The sequence below is a fragment of the Sabethes cyaneus genome, chromosome 3, assembly GCF_943734655.1.
Source record: "Sabethes cyaneus chromosome 3, idSabCyanKW18_F2, whole genome shotgun sequence".
Taxonomy (NCBI): Eukaryota; Metazoa; Arthropoda; class Insecta; order Diptera; family Culicidae; genus Sabethes; species Sabethes cyaneus.
In genome coordinates, this window is record NC_071355.1 from 98,862,254 (window position 1) to 98,878,448 (window position 16,195).

A 16,195-nucleotide genomic window follows, 5' to 3' on the forward strand; every position below is an offset into this window, starting at 1 on the left:
TTTTATTTCGAACTGTCAGTTCATCGATCGGCCGGCTGTCTCGTTAGTATGGTTTAATGCGCCGCGTCCATTGTGATTCGGACGGTGCATAATTGATGGCTATTCTGTGATTTGACACTCTCTACACGTGTATGTATATGCAACGGCTGTAAGGTCGAAAGGGAATTTACCTGTGTCGGTGTTCTCGTTGTTCGTTGGCTGGCGGCTCATGTCCTTGTTCGGCTTGGCTAACGACTAGTCCCAAAGCGGGCAATTACATGCTTTGCTGTACCGCAATTAGGAATGAACTATTCAGATCTAATATTCTAGGCTAGACATAGATGGTAAACAATTAGTTATATGACATAAGTCACTGAGGTCGTTCTTGCACGACAGTAATAATAAGTAGAATTGAAAACACTGTTTGAATTGCATTTTTAAGTTTTTTTTGTTAAATTTTTCACAGAACTTTTTAATAGAATGGAAGTTTTCGATTAATTTGATCGGAGTTTATTTTCATTTTACTAGCACCCTATAATTTTAAATTTAAATTAATTACAATTGCCTTTATTGAATAAGTCGCTAATGCACGTTAAGGTTAATATAATACATACAGAACAGCTAGTAAAAATATTAATTGTCACATAAAACAGAATATTGCTGCAGATGACTTCTCCAAGAAATGTCCACAATCGCGTGCTTCGTACATCCGGTTGACCACGTGTTCGATGGTCTCGAATCATTATGCGTTCCGTAAAGAACAAAGAGATTCCGAGAGAGAGAGAACGTAGAATACGGTTCCCATATCCTTCTGGCCACATTGCTACCAGAATGTAGTCACATATATCCGTCAGTGCACCCTGCAGATGTGGGAGTAGCTGTTTGTCTGTTCCGCAAAAACGATGTCATAACATTTTGATGGACCGACGAGCGTCTGTTGCTGTGTACAAAGTACACATAATATGCCCTTTTGTGATACGAAGCGTGAAAATATGGTGAAAATGATGATACCGATGAACATCATTGTCGCCGCAGTTTGTCATGCGGATACGTAGGAATAGATCCCGCGGCTGGCCGTCGCTTCTGCAGATACAGAAACTGTGAATCGATTATGATACACTGTAAGCGAAAGGTTCTTCTCCAATTCTCTCGAAGCTGTGAACGCAAAAAAACATAACCTCCAGCTGTCACTCGCTCTCGTGGAAAAGTGAAACGGAACGCATTTGCACAACATCTGGTAAAAATTATAGACATTCCTACAACCATGTAGGTTTTTCTTCGAGAAACGATATACGTGGAGAAGCCAAAGATCATCATTGACACTTGTTCAATGGTAGCGACTGTGTATGGTTCTACCGTGACGACAGACATATGCGTTCTCTCTTCCAAAGCTATGTATCTTTTATTTAATAGTATGCACAGTGTTGCACTATTCTCGGGGAACCCTTGACACTGTCTCATGCTCCACAGAACTCTGGAAAATAGTCGCTATGGCATAATAGCAGCCGGAATAAGCATTGCTAGACGCTGGTGCTTTAGAGATCAAAAGAATCCAAATCGTCCTGTTTACTATGCTCTGAACAAATATGCAGTCGCCACAACAGCTTCTTGGAACGGTTTCCACAACATATTGACTGCGTGTGACGTTGATGTGGGTTCACATTGGTGAAAATTTACATAAAAATAAAATTAACAAATTGTTACATTAAAAAGGTCAAATTTAAGAACGGAGACCTTTGGTATGAGAAGTATTCCTACCTAATTTTGTCTTTCCATTTGCATATTAAATGTGGTGTAACTAAAAACCATCTCATGCGCTACCTCTGTGCATGTGGGTACTGGCTGTGCATGTGGGTAAAGACGGTGTGAAATTTCATGCATGATATCGCAAGTTATTATCTGAGGGCGACAAGATTTTCAAGTTGGTGTGCTTAGTCGCTGGCACAGTTGTGTGAGGGTATCAAGTTGATGCGATACACCTGTCGTTAAATGTTCGGCACGCTCCAGATTGGAATTTATTCAAAGAGATGGATAATCGCGTTGAAGCAGATAGCACGCGTGTGACAAATAGCAAGGTTTATAATAGGTCAATTACGGATAATTAATAAGAGGCAGACTAAATTTTAATAAACAATAAACAATAAACTCGAAAGACCTATCGATTTTTTTTCTACAGTAGTCAGCCACACCGTTCATTTAATTTCATAGCGTCTGTTTTGTGCTGGAGTTCGAACACTATGATAGTACTGCCACGCTTCGTTCAGTCATACCTCTGATTGTACAGCAGAATGAATGCGTTCTGATCTTTTCTTACATTTGCGCTTCGATCGAGTTTCCTTTACCGTTTGGAGCAGCGAATGACTGCACAGTCGATTGATTGGCACTCACCACACTAACGAAAAACAACCGCGCTATCGCATGATTCAACACCATAAACAAGCAACCGCCACATGTGCGTGGAAGAAGTCGGTTTGACGCTATCCGACACAAACGAACATTTGGCTTGCGTCGGACCAACGCTGAGCGACAAACATTTCCTATGAGCAGCCGATTTTGAGACAAAAACTGTTACGAAATAATACGCCACCTTATGCTCCTAGTCAGTTTGTAGTTTACACTCTTTAAGATGAACTCAAAGCGGGAGAACGACTGTTGGATTCTCTTGAGAGGCCGCATGTGAATTGTAGGCTGCAGCCTCGCAAGTGGCAGATTGAAAGCATTTAAAAAACGGTCAAATGATCGTTTTTAAAGGACAAGTTGAATACAGAAAACGTACGCATTCACACAATCACAGTCAACTTGCGATCCTTTTTCAAGCCCTAAGCGGAATTCACCTGCATTGGCTTTGTTCTTATTTAACTGGTCATCCTGGACCGCTCATATTCCCTCTCTATTTCAATAACGAAACCTACCTAGTCAAAGTACGGAGTTCAAGTGCCATTCTCATTTGCGTTTCTTCTTCGTTTTGTGCTGTTTACGTCCCAGGCCCGAGACAGGACGCCATATTTTCCTCGTAAAAATCGCAGCTAACTCCCTCACGCTTTATACAAAGGTGAACCTAACAAATATGTCTAAACCTAAACTACAGCTGGTGCGAGCACTTCATAAACATCCGGGACATCTGTCTCATCTCTGTTATCCGGGACAGATGTCAACATCTGTCATCCGAGGCAGGATTTGTTAAGAGCCCGAAAGAAAAGAGGCGCTGACATATTACAAACATAACAATAACCATGGTACAATATCAGTATCCTGGCTAACACTCCTAAGCCGCTCCTCAGATATAAGATGCATGCGCTAATAAATGCTGCACTTGTACCCGAGGTCCATTACATAGCCGACGTTAGAATGCACGAGGCCCTGTGCAGCGCGTTCAGCGAGGCCTATCAGAGTTTACGGACTGCTCATACCCATTGATGGAGTTAAGCTAGATAGTTTTAATCATGTGCCTCAATTCGGTACTACATGGTTAATAAAATCAATGGCCATTTGGGATTTGAGTTCTGGGAAGGAAATTTCCGAAGAAGTTATGCCTAAACAATAGCAAGACCCCGTAATTGCACAGCAGATGCGCTCCCAAGTAACAATTCTAAAGCCACTTGGTTTTACTTGAATTTTATAAAGGTTTTATTGCGGTATTAATCATTACCTCTGGGTTTATTGTCTGAGTTTTCAAGTCCAGAGTTACAAAAGCGGCAGGTTTCGATATCACCCAACATTCTTTAAATGAAAAAGAGCGAGACAGTGTCCAATAAGGAATCCCGTGATTGTGCGTAATTCACTACGCGTTAAGTTGAGTTGTTTTTTAGCCACAGTAGGTTTTGGGTAGATAAACTGTTTTTTAACAGCATAATCTAGGCGGACAGCCCAGTTCAGTTTTTTATTCAGAACTCAACAGTGCCCCACATTAAATTGCATCACGGAAAAAACGCTGTAGAAAGTTACCCATTGGGTATTTTCTCTTGAAAATTTAGGTAAAAGTAGTTTCGAGTGTACTGTTTACACTGTATTTTTATTGATGTCACTTTTTCGAAAATTAGAAAAAAAAACGCGAAAACCAACGTCGCGAATTGATTTTGCGCAAGCTCCTGGGAAAACCTGAAAACACTCACCGGGACATCGGAAAACAACTCGGAATCGTGCAGTCAACGGTGAGTCGTGTGATTAAACGTTATTACGAAACTTTGAGCATCGAACGGAAGCAGAAATGCGGTCAGAAATGATGTTCTATTAGTGATCAGGATCACAAGCCTGTCGTGAAAGCGTATAAGTGGAATCCCAATGCTTCGGTTAGGCATGTGGCCAAAAAACCGAATCAGTCATACGTATAAAGTGCAGAAGGCTCCAAATCGTGACAAACGGCAAAATACGATGGGAAAGTTACGGGCCCGGAAGCTGTTCACCATGATGCTGACGAAGACGGACTTTCGGCAGCTTCCGGAGCTGTTGTTCTTCACCTCCCAGCACAAGTTTGATGCTCCAGAGGAAGTAAGGAAGCCGAAACTTTCAAAGTTTGCCATGATTTGGCAAGCGACCGGCTCATGAAGCAAACGGAGTGCACCGTTCGGGAATACCGGGCTGTAAACGGGTAGATCTACCTCAAGGAGTGTCTACAGTAGCGTGTACATCCCCTGTTGAAGCGAAACGAGGGCTCTACGATCTTCTGGTCGGATCTAGCTTCATGCCACTATTTAAAGGATGTCCTGGAGTGGTACGAAGCCAACGGGTCACTTTCGTATCCAAGGACATGAACCCTCCAACGCACCGGAACTAAGGCCCATCGAAAAATACTGGGCTATTATGATGCAGGCACCACAGAAGCATCCTAAGGAGGTCAAATCTGAGGAAGACATAAAGAAAACGTGGGTTTCCGTACAGAAGAAGCGGCAGCCAGATATTGTAGAGAACCTTATGACTGAAGTTAAGGTAAGGTGCGACCAAATGGTTATGGTATCGAAGTTGAATGAAATAAATATGCCAAAAGCTATTAGTAAGCTTTTATTAGTAATTATATTATATTAGTAAGATTATATTTTATTATCTGAAAGTTTGAAAAGGATCAGTCAACTACGTAGTTTTCTACAGCATTTTTTCGGTGATGCAATTTGATGTGGAACACCCTTTATTCCAAGCAATTTGACTTCATTACTGAAGCTCAGCATGACAACAATCAGTAAAGTATGTTTTCTTGTCTTAGTGAATTGTATAACGGCTGTTTTCGTGGGGTTTATAACATGGCGGAACTTAGAGCTCCTGACATAGGACTTGACAATACTGTGTCAAACTTTTCGCTGACGAAAAGTTCTACGTCGACGACTCAAGCAATACTCTCATAACCAAGCTGTGATAGTTTGTGAAAAAGTGCGTCGGTCACCAGTGTCCAAATCAAGGGGGAGAGAACTCGTTGTGGAGTCATTTGATCACCGAGATCGTAACCGTCGCATCTTTTAATGAGGCTGCGATTTCTCTGCTCGAAAGCATTGCTTGAATATAGCTCATTGAGTGGGATCGACTCCGTTTTGAAAAAGAGCCGTAATAATTGAAACGAAGCACGTGTAATCGAAAGCTCCTTGAATATCAAGGAAAGCACAAAGTGCCGTCTCTTGATATTTAGTGACTTTTCAATTAACGTCACTACATTCTGCAGTACGGTTTCCGCAGATTAACCGTGTTGGTATCTATGTTGGTTTCCATGCAACGGAGAGTTCTTTAAAACTCATTGCGGATATAGTTGTCTTTGATTTTCCCCATCTGCTTAAGAAGTGTTGATTGACTTATTGATCTGAAAGCTTTATACTTGGTTTTCTATTTTTATATGAACACAACCTCTACTTTCCGCAAATTCTCCGCTATATGTCACTAAGGTAAACTGGCTCGAAAAACTTGATGAACTCGGACATTATATCATCGTCCATTTTCTGTAAAATACCATCCGGACCTGGAGATTTCTATGGTTTAAAAGAGCTAAGTGCTCATTTGAACAAACCTCCGTAAATAATTGGGGTGGAAGCAGAGCCGAGTCGCTTAGTACATTAGTAACGACCTACTCCAAAACAGCGAGGCCTAATTTAATCGATTTTTCCTAATACTTTACACACTGCTTCTAAATAAAACACACAAGGGAAGAATGGAAATCATGCAAATTTTTCTGAACAGCCAATTGTATTGTATACAGCCAAAGATTGTCCACTAGAATTAATATTTTTCTCTAATCATACCATGTGTGAGGCCCCTCGAAGCGCGAGATTTCGTGCAACCGCACGGCTTCGCTGGCCTATACGCCGGCTCTGGTCCATTATAGGTAAAAGGATCCACTAAAGGTCAACTTACCCTATAAAAAAGAAATGTCTCAGTTAATTTGTTTATTTTCGCAACTTTGTCAATTGGATTTGAGACATTTTTGAATTTTCGAAGTACATTCAAGTCGCTTTTTACGTGCAAGATTTATTCTGAGTAAATCTAAAACGTGTATTCCCATCGCATAAGTTCTGAAATCCGCGTAAAAAACGTGTAAACTCCGGAGTGCACGTGAAAAAACCACGTAAATTCCAAAATTTTTGTGAAAAAAACCTCTTGAATGCCAAAGAACGCTTAAAAAATAAACTAATAGAATAGATCCGCGTGAATTCCGAAAATCGCATAAATTCTTAATTATAGCAGAGAAAGCTACAATTATTAGCATACTTTTGTCCTCTAGAACATTACTCAATAATTTTTGGATTTTGTCCTCTTTAATATTAAGTAATGTAATGTAAATAAAACTGTTGTTGTTATAAAGGCCGGACTCGATTATCCGGGGATTCGATTATCCGGGTTTTTAAATTCGATTATACGGGTAAAAAAAATTTTTTTTCAATGATTTATTTTAAACCTTAATGTTATAGTTTTCATGCTACATGATGATTCCAACTTGACAAGTATTGATTCACCCTAAAGCTACAAAATTCCTTTCTTATATCCCTTTTACCGGCGTACAAAACAAGATCCTGCGATGACTGAATCAATTTTTTACCTAAAAATCATCATCATCATCATCGTAATCATCCGAAAAAAAATTGCAAAAAAGGAATTTTTTGACTTTAGGGGAGATTGATCAATAATAAAAAAAAAACATATATAATACCTAAATATTGAAAACCATAACATACAAAAAAATAATATTGTACCAAAAAAATCATCAGTGGAAAAAATCGTAAGAAAGGAATTTTCTGACTTTTGAGAAGATAGGTCAATAATAAATAAAACATTTCTGATACTTAAAAGCTAAAAAACTTGACATACCAAAAAAAATTTGTACCAAAAATGATGATTCGATTATCCGGGTGATTCGATTGGATAATAAAAATGATCACCCGGATAATCGAGTCCGGGCTGTATTACTTAATAAATAAAACCTGCTAACAAGCAGTTATAGAAAGCAATTAAAATAAAATTAGTGTTTTTTAATTTTAAATGTTCTAAATCAATCAGAAGCTGTTGAATGACCTACAGTGAGTCGATCAATAAATATTACCACTAATTAAAACACACATCAATATCAAATGTTGATAAATGATAAGCGTTCACTAATACACTCAATGTGTGTGGAACGCATGGAATATAATATTAAGCTTATGATACACGAAGAAGCTTTTACCGAATTTTAATGAAATTCAAAGATAATTACTACGTTTCAGTATTCGCACAAGCATTGTTTAGAGAACACAATAGTTCATTGAGGTTAGAACTCTTGTGTGTATTCTCGATAAATAACGACAGACATTATTTAATGCTACATGAATCAGTATAATTGAGTGGACTATTCGAATTAATATATAAATCACCACCGCAAATACTGCGAGTACGAATATCAGTTACATTGCTTGAAACCGCCTAACTATGAGAGCCCATTTCCAATAAAGAAATTGAAATCATTCGATGGCATTAGTGCTTGCTACATCAGAAAATCTTCATTTGTGCAGCATCGTTTGTCAAAGGGCAAGCACTCCAACGTCATATGCGGTCCTCTTTGCTTTATGGCGAAAGCTTTGGCAAACGCACTTGACATAAAATGCACTATGTCGCTTCGGAATACGTGTTCTATCAACGATCTGCGGTCGGTGCAGGATGCCCTTCTTGGCTTGTGGCGCCAACCGAATGCAAGACGTCTCCGGGGTACCTTTTTGTGGTAGGACACATTTGCAAAGACTCCAGTACTCCGAAAAACCTTGCCGATATTTGCAGCCTGTATTCAAAGCCAGAAGAGCACACCTAAGAAGAGTAACGGTTTGATATCGTGATAGGAAAACACACAGTGTCGCCGAGTTTGCTTGTGCCGTTGTGCCTTGCAGGGCTCACGTCTTCTCATATCACATGGCCGCCGTACCAGGTGGATACGAAAGCAATGGTATGGATTTCAGTGCGACAGGATTCATTCTTTTTGTGTGAGACGTGTGTAAAAAAGAGCATTCATTCACCCTGTAGTGTGTTTCCGTCGCTTAAAAATATATTTTCTGCCCAAACATCCACCACATATCATGGTAGCGACATTTTCCGAACTGTCGAACAGCTTTTGATTAGTTTTAGATACAGCAACAAACTATGCTTTCGAGTCGAGTGATCGCATAGCCTTTCAATGTTTGAAGAGATAGAGTACAACGAATTGCATCCCAAAAAGCTGCTCGCAATCGAGAACAATTTGACAAGGTGGGACATTTTGACATGTCACAAATTTCCCCGGGGGATTTTCGGTGATGTTTGATTTCTTGCAGTGCATATAAGATCCCTTATATCCTATAAAATGATGCTGTCTTTAACTGACGTGAAATTCGACAAAAATAAAGGTATTTGGAAACGAAACTATCATGTCGCTGCAAGTAAAGTCTCTAGAACCACTGTAATCAAATATTGCATTATGCGGTTTTGTCTGTAGTCTATTTGTGCCAATTTGTTCATTATCTGTAAAAAGCTAATTCCAAGGGGTATTTACGTTTCAGTAGATAAAATAAGAGCGGTAAATAAATTGTTTTGCTATCCATGGAAGATGTATGTATATTATTGAAATCAAGTCCTGATTGTCAAAGATGAAATAAATTTCAATGATCGATCACACTGCATTGTTAAGCAAAGCCATAGGTATAATCGTCCTTAAGAACTTGACCCTTCTTTATCGACAGACTTCGCAGCTGGTTATTAGAGTACAGGAAAATTACGGGGCTAGGACAAAGATCCTATTAACTCTATAGCGGCACCGCTCATCCGAGATTCGAACATACGACGACTGGCTTGTTAGATCAGCATCGTATTCCGGAGCATGTTAGCGTAATTGTTAACGTTAGTTATTATGAAATCCTTCAAAATGGGTAAATATTCATTGGGTGGATACGACAAGGTTTTGCCAGTCTTTTAGGCGGCAGCCTGATTAATATTCATGAATTCTGATGAAACTCTATGCGAGATAAGCTTTTTGTACCAATTGGTTGGGTAACATTTACTGAAAATATCGTAGTGCATTTTGGTATTAATAAAACGCTTTTAAATTTGAGTAACAGTCGCGATGAATAATGAGGTTACAGCGGATATGTGAGGTTTGTATTTCCAGCAGGCCAGCATCGAGAGTGGTTACACGTAAGCGATTGCTTTAATTTCTTCAGCTTAATTAAGTGCTCGTAGAAAACAGTGGTTTGATGCTCAATTTCTGCACAGTGATAATTTTTGCACACTCACAACTCACTAATACTTGGATTTTGAAGCGCTTAGTACATTTACACTTGTACTGTTTTCATATACTGTCAGACAATTTCTCGTATTAAACAAATGTGAACTTGACCAACATTATTGATTGTCACCACAAATATCTAGTAGTATTAGTGACTGCGAAATCTTTAGTAGGAGTAGTGACTGCGAAAGAAAAGGAATGTAGGCTGAATTTAGCAGCAGACTGGAAAACCCTCCGATATCCTAACTATTGAAGTTTGCCAGCAGTCGGCTGAGTGTGTTGTTTCGTTCAATTTAACTTGTGAAATCGTTAGAAAATTCAACCATTTCACGTTTTACTATTATGGGATATTCCCATGGCACTTCGTTTCACAGCATTATTGCTCTATGATTTAATCTAAACCCTTAACGTTTAATTAAATTCTGTTATTCAACTTATCTCAAGTATTTTTTGACCATTGAACAGAGTCAGTATTTTATCCCATTTTAAAAATTTTTATTTGGTATTTTGGTTTCCATTGCCCATTGAAAATACTCCCCATGCTCGAGTGTGCAACACCGCTGAAAGATAGATTGAATTTGTACAGCAAAGAGCTGTTGCGAACCGTCCCGTAGCATATTGGAATTTGTATTATTTATAAACTTTAGCACGTCCTTGTGGCGTGATTTTGTGGTAGACGTGAAGGGTGGCTCCAACGGGAATGGGAGTTTGGAAGAAGTGTGATCATTATTTATCACCCTCCTGACAATCATCGACCGTGCTCCATAAGTGACATCCAGATTCAATGTGATGTTCCGTATCAAATATTCATGAAATTGCTCGAATCAGACTGGTGGTCCCTGCGAGGCCATAAAATCGACGCTTTGCTGTAGGTTTTATTGACGATGGCGAGTTAACGCTTTCACCGCATCGGATCTGACTCTGCCGACTAATCTCAATTGCTTTGATCTACGATATGAATAATGGTAACGCATTCGGATATTCCCATAAAAACACTACTTATTTGAATCAGGCAACATTCTATGGCCATAAGAAATTCAACTGAAATTTACATTTTCTCGAAAGTAGAGAGATTCGCCACCCTGATGGAGCAGCATCACATCCGAGTTAACGAAATTTAGCATTCACTCAACTTTATGCCAACTATATCATTTCACTTCCCGCTTTTACATGCGCAGAATATTAAGCGATTATGTCTTCGGGAGTATGTAAAGGCAGCCCACATCGTATGAGCTTGTTAGCCGGGTGTATTTGCCAACCCCCTTTTCATTTCGTTTGGAACAGTTGCCTGTATTACTTCCGTTTTCCTTGCCGTTTTTTTAACTCCGATCCTATCATCACCACAGGCAGCCGGTGACTGGCTGACAGGCAGCCGTCAGGCGCCTGGGCAGAGATTTGTGGGCGGAATGATCTGACTCAGGTTCAGAAAATTCTTCTTCGTTAAAGAAAAGTCCTCTGAAAGGAAGACTAATGAAAATGTGTATCCACGTGCTTGGAATAACAAAATCGTTGTCGTTGTCCAAATTGTTCGCTAACGACAAAATTACAACTGAAACTCGAACTGCCCCGTCGGCATTATTATGTGCGATGGCGAGCATTATTGGCCGGCCGGCAGTAGGCAATTTTCGTGTTGAGAAAGTTTTAGCAACTGTTGAAAGATAGGAACCGATTTGTTCGAACGCACTTTTTTGTAGTGATTCATTTTATATATCCTGCAGGCCCTGCTATTGTAGTGAAATGTGGATTAAATTGATTGCAAGGGGATCGCACGGATGTAGGAGGTAGCACAAAAAAAATCAATATTTCAAACATTAATGTTCGACAGCACATGAACCGGAGGTTAGTCCCGGTGTAGTGGTTAGCATTGACGCCTCTCACGCCGAGGGCCCGGGTTCAAATCCCAACCCCGCAGAAGTCACGAATGACACAAGCTGTTAAAGCGGTAAAGTAACTATAATCTAATAAAAAAACTTGAATCATAAAATAAGAAAGTTTCTAGATGCTCATAATTTAAACTAATTATTCGATTATGTTTACTAGAGTATAAACTAATTCTTCGGGTTTCATAGAAATATATTTCAGAGAAAGCTTTAAACGTGACAAAGTAAACATTGTGTAAAACTTCATGAGAAATTAGTTTTATGCTGTCTTAAATCATTTAAAATTATCCCTTTCTGCAACCACTTCCGAGTTGAACTTACCTTATGTGCGGTCTTAAAATCAGAAAAATAATCAAATATAATTTACAAATAAAATGGTAAATAAGTAAGACTGACTGCTATAGAGTTAATAAAAAATGATAAGTTAAAAATTAACTTAAAACTCGAAATTCCAGTTGAAAAACATTCATCCGCGTGTTTTTTCCTTCTTTTTGATGCGAAACATGGCCGGAATTTGGAAAAAATAATGCTATATGCTTTTCTGGAAAATATAACTTACGATTGAACCGTTTTTCAGACGATATTTTACGATCCACTGAAAACTCCTGTCGAAAAGTCTATTCACAACACAATGTTAACTACCGCAGCTCTCCAGAGAATTTTATTGGCTGCAAACTGTATTACATTATTTCGCAGCCGGTCCAACATCGGATCGTCAGCCAAAATCTACTCTTCACTGTAACAATGAAATATGAGGTTTGAATGGTAATGAAGCGCCCTTATTCTGCACCTGCGAAGTGGGGAAAAACAAACCACCCGCATGAACACTTTACGAGAATCCTTCACAACAACGGCCGGCGTCGGAGGTAGATAGCGAGGCCATTGTTTTAAAATTTGATTGTGAATTTTATTGAGGGAGAAATTGAATTTTAAGAGCTGCTTTGACCCATTCAGCCGGCTTCCTGGATGGAAATTGCGCTCATGAACATGAAAAAGGTACCTTTTGCGAAGTCGAACGGAAGCTCCGCTTGTCGCATCATCGCTACGTGATGTAATTTTCATTCGATGCAAACAATATCCGAAAGCAGATTGTGAAATTCAATGCTGTCTTTTCAGAAAATAAAAGTTTCAACATGGCTAAGACAAAAACGCAATGACAGCCTACAAGGAAGAGGCAACACCCTTACCGCCCGTTGTGGCTGAGACGTGACGGTTCGAGATAGACAGATAGGTACCTACACGATTCGAGAGATGGCCTGAAGCCGACGATGGCACATTGTCTTAGTCTCATTGAGCAGACTCACAGGCAAGCAAAGCAGTGCCAGTGCAAGCACGACAGCGAACGCAGAAGTAATGACAGAAGCAAGTGTGGGAAATGATTCGTGCACTAGTGAAGTTATCTGTTGTCTGCTTGCTGCTTGCGTTTCCCTCTGTCACTTCGCACTTCTCACTTCATTTATATTGTAATATATATTGAAAACGATGAAAAACTTCAACCACTGTGAAAAGAAGTATGAAAGGACGTATTTCCGGTGTCACTTCCTCGACGAATTCCGAGGCGGAAAATTCGTCTTTTATCAGATACAGCAAGTGAACTAAGATAAATTGTTGTGAATCTTTGTTTCCTCGTTCTCTTCGTTTTATTAATATTTTAGTCAACATTACTCTAAACATTGTGTAACCATTCGCTTTGTATCTGGTTTGTGGAAACATAAGCATCAATATCTCTTCATGATCGACAAAAGATAATGTAAGAAAACTACTATTTTTCTCTATTTTTTTTAATAAAAATCCTCGCTATTGTGAATAAGATAAAGAGAGAATTTAGATTAAACTACAATGAGAAGGTATGAGTGTATATTAATATATAAAAATAAAGTATCAGGGTTTTACAGCGATTTAAAGAGAAATACTCCTAACCCGCCAATTGGCGGGATTAGGAACTAGAGGGTTAAAGATGTTTATAACCCAAAGCTTTGCTTTGTTTTATCTCTGTTCAGTAATGGCGCTTGTTTAGCGTAATTTCGGTATGCCATATTTTTGTCATCTTTGTTTCATCATCTTGCCTCCTACTTCTCATCACTTTTTTGTCATCTCTTCGTCTTTTCGCTTTTTTGTCGTCTATTTGCTGCCTTTCACGTTTAAACTTTAAATAAAAATGCTTAAAACCCGTATTGTTTTTTGCTCGAATAAAAAATTCATTTTGTTTTTTTCTCCCCCTCCTTCAGTGACCCAACATCGGGAGGATAAAAACTTTATAAAATATTAGCTGACCCGACAAAGACTAGACTAAAAACTTGAGATTAGTCTATTAAAATATTTGCCATGGTGATATAACATTTCACCGAATACCATTTTGCGGAGCACCACTTCTCGGTTGACCATAACGCGGAATACAGAGTTTCGCGGAATACCATTTCGCGAAAAACTTTACGCGGGATGTACCATTTCACGGAAAATGTTTTCGTGGAAAGTACCATTTCGCAGGAGTTATCCTCTCCTCACTCGCTATCGCTCGTTTGGACGCAACTGAAGGAAAGTAATAGAGGTCAGTAGACCTAGAAAAATAAATAAACCTAGATAGAGGTGATTCCTGCGGGGGGAGGCTGCCCCCGCAGTGGCCGGCGCTTCCGACGGCGAACCTGCGGCCGTCTCACCCTAAATCATCTAGTGTTACTATGGATAGTTTTTGGTGGTCTTGTTATTAATATTTTTTTGAAACGATGATTCTACAATTGATGAAGGGACGGTAAGGGCAAGTAATGAAGGATTTTTTTTTCGGGAATGAAGGGGAAGGGTGGAAAGGAAGGGGGGGGGGGGTAATAGGTAGCTATGCTTAACAAGTTGTCGTTGTGACTCCTATCTTTTGTCCAATGCTGGAAGGTGCATCAGTCGAACCAAGCTGTAATCAGAGATTATAACCTGATTTGAACCCACAACACCTGCCAGGGCTTCAGCATTAAAGAAAGCAATATATGCGCATATAACGTAACAATATCATGCATTTAGTCAATTGCATTAAAACGAGCCGTAAGTGTTGATGAACGGCTTGTACTTGACTTCTTATTTTGCTATTCTGCGGCCACTATTTGTGTCCTCTTCCATCTGACGGTTGCCGTCTTTTTCTACCCTATTGGTAATGCAGGACAAGTAGCTATGAGAGGGAATATCACCAAGATTAAAATACGACTAATTTCACCTCACTCAATCACATCCGCTATGGTTTAGATAGCAAAGGTGCAATGTAACGAATGAGGTTGCATGACTAACTCCCGGTTCGAGCCCTGTCTAGGTGGTAAGATTATTCAGCATTTCCAAAAATGGTTCTGTTTATCCTGCTCCCCTTGAGATGCAGCAAAAAAAAAATCGCTAGCTTTTTTAGTTTCTTAAATCCCGACCGAATCTATATTTTTATTTACCACAACAAGCAAACGATATGCCATCGATACTTTTTCGATACGTCGATAATGTAGACAAAATGACGTTTCGTTTAAGCCTCAAACAATCACTGATAATGCTTATTGGATGCTGGTGGCGTAGCATTTTAACAACCCGCTATTTCTCCTTTTTAGCATTATGTGAGTTCTACAGAAGATAAAGATAAATATGCTTTTAATCATAGTTCTGTATGCTTATACAATGTTGTCCAAGGACTAGTGTTTAGTGCTTACTGGTTACTTGGGTAAATAATATATTTTAATGGGAAACCGAAAGTGGCTCAAAGATGGCTGGATAAATGGCTACCATTCGAAGCATGTATTGTTTTGCGCCTTAAAAATGCATCTGTATTGGCAAAGCACGCTTTCGCCACGTAATCAGTGCTTCCAGCGCTGTTATAATTTCCTAAAACTTGTAATTCAATTTATCGATCTGCTATGTATCAATATATGCTCAGCAAAACATAATTGCTAATGGAAAATAAATTTAACTGATCATACCGATCATTACATGTTCATAAAAGCGACCAATGTATAATTTGGAATTAGTTAATAGATATTTGGTTACGCACATATTTCGTTGAACTAGCGATTTCCGAAAAAGCAGCAACACAGTATCAAACTTTCGTCACATCAATGAGCTTTCAACTTTCGCCGCATCGATGAGCTTAGAGTGAAGTAAACAAACAAAACGCAAAGGCAGCAATCAAAAACGCAATCCGATGCAAGCGGATTAATTAAACATCCTAGTGATCCTGCGCATTATTCAGTTGCTGCTGTTAATTTTGATTGAATCGGAATGCCTTGATAAAGAAAGCAAACCCTTTTTCGGGATGTTTGTAGTCAGTGCGGTTGGCTGCGAATCAGCTGTTTATGTTTGCAAGCTCCGCTATTTGACATATTTTACCAATACTAATGCAATATTCAAATAAACGTTTAGGTTTTTAACGAACACATGAGATGTACAGTACAGTGTTTGTCGCACTAACACAATAACGTGAACCACTTTCGGTTCCGCCTTAATGGAAAAGATGCATTTTCAACATAGAATCAACATAATAAATTTTTATGTTTGTATATATTTAAACAAAAGTAACAATTTCGAACAAATTTTTATAGTTTTATTATTTAATTGTGCTAGTTATTTGTGCAATATAATGCATGGTTATGTCGACTAATGTGGTATTTCACTCCTGAGATTA

General features: G+C 39.0%; 1 protein-coding gene across 6 annotated transcripts in view; it reads left to right on the plus strand.

Annotated features, from left to right (window-relative positions):
- Window positions 1-16,195, plus strand: part of LOC128741558 (fasciclin-2) — a 144,457-nt gene that overhangs the window by 53,614 nt on the left and 74,648 nt on the right. The window lies entirely within an intron of this gene.